This window comes from Mandrillus leucophaeus, unplaced genomic scaffold, assembly GCF_000951045.1.
Source record: "Mandrillus leucophaeus isolate KB7577 unplaced genomic scaffold, Mleu.le_1.0 Scaffold149, whole genome shotgun sequence".
NCBI classification, from domain to species: Eukaryota; Metazoa; Chordata; class Mammalia; order Primates; family Cercopithecidae; genus Mandrillus; species Mandrillus leucophaeus.
The window spans coordinates 845,498-855,395 of record NW_012101465.1 but is presented as its reverse complement, the minus strand read 5'-3'; the positions used below and the strand labels follow the sequence as shown (position 1 = coordinate 855,395).

Here is a 9,898-nt window from a genome sequence, read left to right as displayed (position 1 = left end):
CTCCATGATTAGTCCTGTGCCTAGGTACACAATAAGTACTCATTAATTGATTTTTGAATAGAAACATACCAATATGTGGCATTCATTTGATGCATATTATTTAATTTTTATTCCTTGCTAAAACTTCAAATCTAATTATCCTTAAGCCAATTTTTCAGATAAAGAAACTTAGGGTCAGAGTCTATTAATCACCAAAGTTACATAAGATACTAATTTGCAGTAAGTACTAAGCTCCAAAGCTGTCCCTTCATCACAGATCTCTTCTCTTCATACTATGTCCACGCTCTGAAATTTTTCTATCTTCCAGTCATTTCCTTTTCTGAATCTAGTGTCAACTTTAAAATCAATTATACTGCCAATTATTAAGATACAAATGTAACTGAATGGAATGACATAAACCCTAAGGGCTAACGTATTTTTATCTGCTAAATACATGAATATATGCATCTTCCTACATTCAGCAGCTTCTGAGTATATTTCACAGTCTCATATCGTTAGTCTCCAAATATAGTTTATAATAAGAATAAAAATTACCTTTGGACATATAACAAAATATTATGTTACTTCAAGATCTATGAAACTGGGCTGGGTGCAGTGGCTCATGCCTATAATCCCAGCACTTTGGGAGGCCAAGGCAGGTGGATCACCTGTGGTCAGGAGTTGGCGACCAGCCTGGCCAACATGGTGAAACCCTATTTCTACTAAAAATACGAAAAAATTAGCTCAGCATGGTGGCAGGCACCTGTACTCAGGAGGCTGAGGCAGGAGAATTGCTTGAACCTGGGAGGCAGAGGTTGCAGTGAGCTGAGATTGCGCCACTGCATGCCAGCCTAGGGGACAGAGTGAGACTCTGTCTCAGGAAAAAAACAAAACAAAAAAAAAACTGAGAAATTGGACATCTTTTTCATTTTCTTTTTTATTTTGCAAAAAAGACCAACTGTGGGGCCAGTAGTTACAAAGATTCTCTGAAGCAAGTACATGGAGGAGCCCAGGAATTCTTCTTTCTTTTTTTTCTCCATTTGTATTTGTAAAAATATCTATATATTTTTTTTACACATACAATGATGCCAATTTCACTTTTTAGCGAATGAAGGAGACACAGAAGGAGAAATTTGTATCTCACGTCTGAAAGGGTTTAAACTTACCTTGATATTTTTTTATCCTGGCTAATGAAATTTTGTTCATTCTTTACTCAAGATTATAAAATGATTTGTGGGCCAATTGTATTAGATTGAATTAGAAGAGTTAAGTGGGAAATGATGATAACTAGCATTTAGAGGCCATTGATTATATTCCAAGGCGTTGTGCAGAATACTTTGCCTGCAATTAAATGAATATTTAATGTAATATTCAGTCACTTTTGTACTAATGTCTTCATGACATTTTGTACTTATAATAATATCTAACATAAAATAACATTAATATTAGTAACCATTCTAAAATTGCTCTGAGTTAATTCTTGTATTTCTGCTCTGAATTTTTCTTTTTATTTTGATCAGTGTCATTGTCAGGACCATTATTTTAATTTACGCTTTGTTGCTTTTAATTTATATCTGTAGAATTCTGGGCATGCATACATTTTTAATCACTAAAGAGAAGAAAAACAAAGTTATTATTAGGTTATCACAATTACTTTTGCACCAATCTAATATAAAGAGGTCTCTAATACAAGGAGATCTCTTGCATATTCATTGTATTATACCTTAAAGGCATATGAATGGAGAAACTGTAAAACACCAGCAGCAGAAAAGTATAAAATAAATTGCTTTTATAAGTGGAATTCGGTGTTTTGATTGGTATCATTTTTCAGAATATAGATTGAGATCAGAAAGTTTTGTATATGGATTGCTATATTCAGAATCTTAGGCAATAAGGATATTAATTTGGATAATGATAGAAGCAGTAAATAAAGTAAGATGGGAACTCTTTCCCCTCCCTATCCTTAACTGCATTTCTGCAAACTACTGTGGTTCTATGTATAGTTGATCACAAGCTGAAAAACTAGACTAAGCACTGTTCACCCTTCTCCTGGCCACTGCTTTAATCGTATCTCTGAACACACTCTCACACAGACCCAATACTACCATAAGAATGAAAGATGACAGTGACCTACACAGATGATAAACTTCTCCCACATGACTACTGCCACAGAGTTATAAGTGGAACATCCAGTTTGCTTCAGCTTTAGTAACCAGAAAAGAAAATGAGCATTTTAAGTATTACAGGAAAATTGTATTAAATTTCTTGGGAAAGGACCATTAAGTCCAGGTTGGGTTTTTGAACCAGGATAAAAATATTGAATAAAAGATACTGCTCCAAGCAAGACTACTGTTTAACAAATATTTGCCCAAAGAATAATTTATAAAACACTAGTTGTCAAAGATCATCTTGGAGAAAGTGGTTGGTGTTTAAATATTTGGAAAATGTGTTATTACATGGTCGCCCTCACATATTAGAGTAATGGTGACTCCAAGATGTCATGCAACATGAAAATCAATTTTAACTTTGTTTAATGAAACATTTCCCCAGTATATATTAATGTTCCTTCATCAGGAAACAATTTTAAAACCACAGAAAATATGAGAATGTATGTTAGGCAAGAAAATGATAAGACAGAAAAAGGAAATCATCCGGTTCCAAAAAAATACCTTTCCACAGAGAGTCGGACACCTCCCCAGTTAATAGCACTGGCAAGAAACCAGCATAAATATTGAACACATTTCCTTTCTGGGAGCTGAACTGCTGCATTCCATCTGAAAGAAATCAGTACTTCCATATTTTACGTTCTTAAAAAAGAAGTAAGGAACCTAATTCTCTCTACAAAGCTTCTAAAATCCAGACCAAACCTTTTTTGTGAACATCATGTGCTATTTCTAAGCTGCCTGCTTGGCACCTCTGCTATGATGCCTTGCAGGCACCTCAAGGTTAACATTTCCAAAATTAAACTTCAGTGAACTTTTCTCCATAAGTACGCTCTCTGCAGGGATGTCTTCGCAGGGGGTGGTTCCACCATCCCCTGCTGTTTCTGTTGATAACCTAGAATTTACTTTCTACCCATCTTTTTCCACACCCACCATTTCCCCCTCACCTATTGATCTTACCTCCGAAATCCCCATTTCTCTACTTCTCTTTACATCCAGCACCAGGATTCTAGCCAAATACATAATCATCTCTTCCCAGCAATACTCTCCTAAACATTTTCTGTCTGGTTTTATGTTGCCTTCCTCTTATTGCCCGTAATATGTTTTCCATAATTTAATGAGATAGACCTTTGAAAGGCACTCATATAACCAGGTAATTCCCTTGCTTCTTCTGTTGCTGTTAGGATTAAGGCTCACTTCCTTAACCTGGCCCACAGGACCCTGTGTGATGTCCTGAAAACCCATGTCACTTCTTTTTGTGGGGATTTTTCTCCTTAATTCTTTTCCTTTTAGTCATAACAGTCTTCTCTCAATTTCTCATAAGTTCTATGGTCATTTTTAGCTCGATTTCTGCAAATGTTCCTTCTTTCAGAGGTGCTCCCCATCCCATCCAGTGCTCTCTCCCACTAAATGATGGAGTTGTATGTATTCTTCAGAACTAATGTCTCAAGAAAAGCCTTTCCTGAATCCGTGGATCATGTTAGAATCCTATGGATGCAATCCATTCACTTACAAAATACTTGGTAATCAGTTTTTCAACAATTGAAATGTAACAATTGATGAAATAATGCATGTAGCTCTACATTAGACATTTTAGAAATTGATGACAGGAAAGAAAATTCCTGTAAATTTCTGTTCTTTCATTCATTCATTTATTTAATATCCAAATACCAAGACCTTTTTTATATTCCAGGCATTCATTTAAAAAATACTTTCTTTTATTTTTTAGTTGACATATTATAATTGCACATACTTATGGGATACAGAGTGATATTTTGATACATGTGTACAGTGTATAATACTAAAATCAGGATAATTAGCACATGTGTGTCCTTATTTATTATTTCTTTGTGTTATGAACATCAAAAATCTTCTCTTGTAGCTGTTTGAAAACATACAATAAATTATAGTTAACCATATTCAATCTATGGCACCACAGATTACCAGAACTTGTTCCTCCCATCTAGCTGTAATTTTGTATATTTTAAACAACCTCTTCCTATTCTCCTCTTCTCCGTATCCTCTAATACTCACGATTCTACTCTCTGCTTCCAAGAGCTCAATATTTTTTAACTCCCACATGTGAGTAAGAACACACAGTATTTATTTCTGTGCCTGACTTATTTCACTTAATATGATATCCTTCAGGCTGCTGTGAATGATAGGATTTCATTCTTTTTATGGCTGGATAGTATTCTATTGTGTGTATATATCATATTTTCTTTATCCATTTACCTCTCGATTAATATTTAGGTAATTCCATATCTTAGCGATTGTGAATAGTGTTGCAATAAACAAAGGAGTGTAGGTGTCCTTTTTATATACTGATTTCCTTTCCTTTGAATAAATAAGCAGTGCTGGGATTGCTGGATCATATGGTAGTTTTATTTTCAGTTTTTTGAGAAAACTCCACACTGTTTTCCCTAATGGCCGTCCTAATTACATTTCCACCAACAGTGTACAAGGGATCCATTTTTACGGCATCCTCACCAGCATTTACTATTTTTGTCTTCTTGGTAATAGCCATTCTAACTGGGGTGAGATGATATTTCATTATAGTTTTGATTTGTATTTCCCTGACGATTAGTGGTATTGAGCATTTTTTTTCATATATTTTTTGGTCATTTATTTGTATGTCTTCGTTTGAGAAATGTTTATTTAGATCCTCTGCCCACTTTTTAACCAGATTATTTGTTCTGTGAGTGTTTGTGTTAAGCAGGGTGTGTGTGTTGGTGTGTGTGTGTGTGTATTGCTGTTTAGTTGTTGAGTTTCTTGTATATTCTGGATATTAGTCTCTTGATGGATATATAGTGTGCAAATATTTTCTCCCATCCTACAGACTTTTTTCATCACTTCTTGATTGTATTCTTGGCCGTACAGAAGTTTTCTGGTTTAAAATAGTCCATTTGTGTTTTTTTGTTTGTTTGTTTTTGTTTTTGTTTTTTGTAGCCTGTGCTTTTGAAGTCTTAACAATCAAATATTTGCCTACCTCAGTGTTCTGAAACATTTCCCCTATGTTTTCTTGTAGCAGTTTTATAGTTTTGAGTCTTATGTTTCAGTATTTAATCCATTTTGAGTTGAGTTTTGTTGCCAGACACTCTTCTGGAAGCCAGTGAGCCAGAACTGAGTTAGACAAAGAAAGCTTCTGCCTTTTACAGATTTTCTCTTTCTGGGTCAGAGTCTCTATTTTGCCTTGGAGTGAGGGGAGCAGTTAAATAAGTTGCCCTCCAAGATCCTTCTTGTCTCAGGTATTCCAGACAGCCTCACAGGCCCAAGGTTCCTTTTCCGTGTACCCACCCATGGGGCTAGCCCCATCTTCCATGGTGACAGGAGACCATGGTGACAAGGCTCCTTGCGCTGTGTCTGAACAACTTCTGAGTACATCTGAGTACAACTCCTGTGACTGGAGTTAGGGCAAGTAGCTTACATGGCTCTTTCCAGCACTCTGAAAATACCAATTTAAAATGAATGTGTTGATTGCCTTCAATCTCAGCTGAACGGGAAAGATAGAGATTAGATTTCTGACTGATTCCTCACAAACACTGTGGTATTTTACAACTTTGTCAATTATTTTCTCTTACCGTTTTGGCTGGACAGATGAAAAAAATACCTTGAAGGAGCAATTGCATTTCATTAGCTGCATTCAGCATCTCCATTTGTTTTTATCTGGCAATGCATTTTGCCTTATTATTTGAAGTGTGTTTTTCTTATCTGCTGTAGGCACTACACTTTATTCCTATTTGCTGATTTAAATAGATTTCTAACCAAGGAAAAGCATAAGATTCTCACATTGATGTATATGAAATTTCTGGCCTGGAATCATATGCTATTTGTGATGCTTTAAGTGCAATGACATTTATGTAACTGTATTATTGGTTGTAGAATAACTTTAAAAGTAACTTTATTAACTACATGAAATAGAAACAACAAATACTAGAAACCTGTATTTTATGCTACAATCCCAGTAGGTGTTATTTTGTAATATTGCATTATGAAATCTCAGGGCTTTAAAGAAAGAACATTAGGGTTTATATTTTCTCACCTGGCATAAAATGTAATACAATGTTTCATTTATCTTCAATGGTTTCTTTTCCTTGAATTATTTGTAATGAAAAAATATACTTGTACATTGCTCTGTTAAGAGAGAAAAAAATAATATCGGGAACATCCATGGTTTATATTTAGAAAATTCTCTGATTGCTATCCCCAAGCCATCACTCTACAGCTTAATATTTATTTGAATTTTTATTTCAATAGTGAAGCTTTCTGCAGTAATTTAGAAAAATAGGTTATCAGTTATAATAGAATTTGGCAATAGAATTTAGTTCTACCCTGGGGTTATATTACAGGTAAAAATGTTCATTTTCATTGACTTGGAACAAAGGTTTTATTTTTTATTAGATATATAGCTTCTTGTCAGTTACAAATAAGAGTGGTGATATTAACAAAATAAGAGCTCCTATTCATTAATCCCATAACATATGCCCAGCAAGGTGGCATTACATAAATATGTCTCATTTAGTTCTAATAGTGATCTTTTGGAGAAATATTGTTATTTCCTTTTAAGGATGAATAACTGAGAGTTTGAAGTATGAAACTTATACAAATTCCTGTGACTAGAAAGCAATAAAGTACAAGCTCTGGCCTGCCTGACAGCAAAGCTGATGTTCCTGACCTCTATTGTCAATCTCCAGTGTCCCTAACTCCAAAATATAGGTCTTCTTAGTGTGATCATCTCGCAAAATGATTTTGCCCATTATTTGTGCAAGCTGATATTCTTGGGTAGAAACAATAGAATATGATCTACAAGGCTTAGTTACATTAAATTTGAAAACAAATAAAGAGACAAAAACATTCAGGAAGGGTAGAGATTAGCCGGCATTTGCCCATTGCAGTGAATTGTAACAGTTTTATTAAAATGGGAATCTCTCTGTGCATGTGTGTGGAGCAACACTCAGACACCCTGGCGGTGATCTTGAGAAACAGGGTGCTGATTTGAATAGAATTGTTTCATCAAGTGCTGTCTTTTGCCTGAATGCCAAAATTAGTGGTACATTAGTATACTGATGAAACTAGTAAATCTACTCCTGAAACATTTTATTTACTAGTAGATGAATGGTGGTGACGTTTGGAGAGAGAACCTATGGGCTGGATAATAGAGAATTGAAGGGGAAAATGTCAAAGCAAAATGTTGGGTAGGCAAACTAAATGCATTATCAGCTTCTAAGCCATGAGGGAAAATTCATGTAGGAGGAAATGGGATGGAAATAAGGAGGAGATGGGGGCAGATGGTTATGCTTGGAGGCAGAGAGCTGGAGACAAAGCCTGCAGTGATTCCCCAACATAAGCAGAACACCAGTTCGAGCAATACCTTATGCATATCCTCTGGGGTTTGGGTAGGCTTGTGCCATGTGAGTTTCTGAAGGTGGAAAAGTGTGTAATTTTTCTTTTAAGACTGCTCAATAGGAATGCAGCATAGACTTTTTCCCCCTAGAAGAATGTCGTCTTCTTGCAGACATGGATGGCAGCTATTATAATCTCCAAGGATACCATTGTTCATAAAGTAGGAAGACTCATGAAGATTAGTAGTGAGATGGGACCAAAGCCTCGGAACCAGGAAGAAATAAACTTGTCATAGAGTCATTACCAGAACAAAGTTATGAAATAGAAGTGGAATTTTATGGAAAGACGATAGTTGTGAACTACAATTATTGTATTAGGTCACTTGCATAGTAAGAACAATCTTGATGAAAAATGCAATTAGAGCACCAAGACTGAAAATACATAATATTCAGATGTATTAGTTTGTTTTTACTTGCTGGCAAAGAAATATCCAAGACTGGGCAATTTAAAAAAGAAAGAGGTTTAATTGGACTTACAATTTCACATGGCTAAGGAGTTCTCAGAATCATGTCTGGAGGCAAAAGGCTCTTGTTACATGGTGGCAGCAAGAGAAAATGAGGACGAAGCGAAAGTGGAAACTCCTGATAAACCCATTAGATTTCATGAGACTTACTCACTATCATGAGAATAGCATGGGAAAGACCTGCCCCTATGATTCAATTACCTCCCCCTGGGTCCCTCTCACAACATGTGGGAATTCTGGGAGATACAATTCAAGTTGAGATTTGGGTGGGGACACAGCCAAACCATATCATTCCACCCCCAGCTGCTCCAGATCTCATGTTCTCACATTTCAAAACTAATCATGCCTTCCCAACAGTCCCCAAAGTCTTATTTCATTTTAGCACTAAAGTCCACAGTCCAAAGTCTCATCTGAGACAAGGTCAGTCCCTTCTGCCTATGAGCCCGTAAACTCAAAAGCAAACTAGTGACTTCCTAGATACAATAGGAGTACAGGTATTGGGTAAATACAGCCATTCCAAATGGGAGAAATTGGTTTAAAAAAAAAAAGGGTAGGGGGAGGCTAGGGCTACAGGCCCCATGTAAGTCTGAAATCCAGCAGGGCAGTCAAATCTTAAAGCTCCAACATGCTCTCCTTTGACTCCAGGTCTCGCATCCAGGTCACACTGATGTAAGACCTAGGTTCCCATAGTCTTGGGCAGCTCTGCCCTGTAGCTTTGCAGGGTACAGCCTCCCTCCAGGCTGCCTTCATGGGCCGGTGTTGAGGGTCTGTGACTTTTCCAGGTGAACAATGCAAGCTATTGGATCTACCATTCTGGGGTCTGGAGGATGCTTGCCCTCTTCTCACAGACCTACTAGGCGGTGCCTCAGTAGGGACTCTGTGTGGGGGCTCCAACCTCACATTTCCCTTCCACACTGCCCTAGCAGAGGTTTCCATGAGCGTCCCAGCCCTGCAGCAAACTTCTGCCTGGGCATCCAGGCATTTCCATACATCTTCTGAAATCTGGGCAGCGGTTCCCAAGTCCCAACTCTTGACTTCCATGCATTCATAGACTCAACACCATGTGGAAGCTGCCAGGGCTTGGGACTTGCACCCTGTAAAGCCATGGCCTGAGCTCTACCTTGGCTCCTTTCAGCCATGACTGGAGCAGCTAGGACACAGGACATCAAGTCCCTAGGCTGCACACAGCACAGGGACCCTAGGTCTGTCCCACGAAATCATTTTCTCCTTTGCCTGTGGGACTGTGATGGAAGGGTCTGCCATGAAGACCTCTGGCATGCCCTGGAGACATTTTCCCCATTTTCTTAGGGACTAACATTCAGCTTCTCAGTTATTTACGCAAATTTCTGCAGCTTGCTTGAATTTCTCCTCAGAAAATGGATTTTTCTTTTTCTATCACATTGTCAGGCTGCAAATTTTTCAAACTTTTATGCTCTACTTCCCTTATAAAACTGAATGCCTTTAACAGCACCCAAGTCACCTCTTGAATGCTTTGCTGTTTAGAAATTTCTTCCACCAGATACCCTAAATCACCTCTCTCAAGTTCAAAGTTCCACAAATCTGTAGGACAGGGGCAGAATGCTGCCAACCTCTTTGCTAAAATGAAACAAGAGTCACCTTTGCTCCAGTTCTCAACAAGTTCCTCATCTCCATCTGAGACTATCTCAGCCTGGACCTTATTGTTCATATTGCTATCAGGCTTTTAGTCAAAGTCATTCAACAAGTCTCTAGAAAGTTCCAAACTTTCCCACATTTCCTTCTTCTGAGCCCTCCAATCTATTCCAACCTCTGTCTGTTACCCAGTTCCAAAGTGACTTCCACATTTTTGGGTATCCTTTCAGCAATGCTCCACTCCCAGTACCAATTTACTATATTAGTTTGTTTTCACACT

At 37.4% G+C, this 9,898-nt stretch overlaps 1 protein-coding gene and 1 long non-coding RNA gene across 2 annotated transcripts in view; one reads left to right on the top strand and one right to left on the bottom strand.

Annotated features, from left to right (window-relative positions):
- ZNF385D (zinc finger protein 385D) overlaps window positions 1-9,898 on the top strand; it is a 1,012,439-nt gene that overhangs the window by 413,052 nt on the left and 589,489 nt on the right. The window lies entirely within an intron of this gene.
- LOC105535627 overlaps window positions 1-9,898 on the bottom strand; it is a 32,090-nt gene that overhangs the window by 20,844 nt on the left and 1,348 nt on the right. The window contains exon 2 of the long non-coding RNA XR_001005469.1: window positions 6,184-6,275. This is a non-coding gene — a long non-coding RNA (uncharacterized LOC105535627). The remainder of the gene's footprint in view (window positions 1-6,183; window positions 6,276-9,898) is intronic.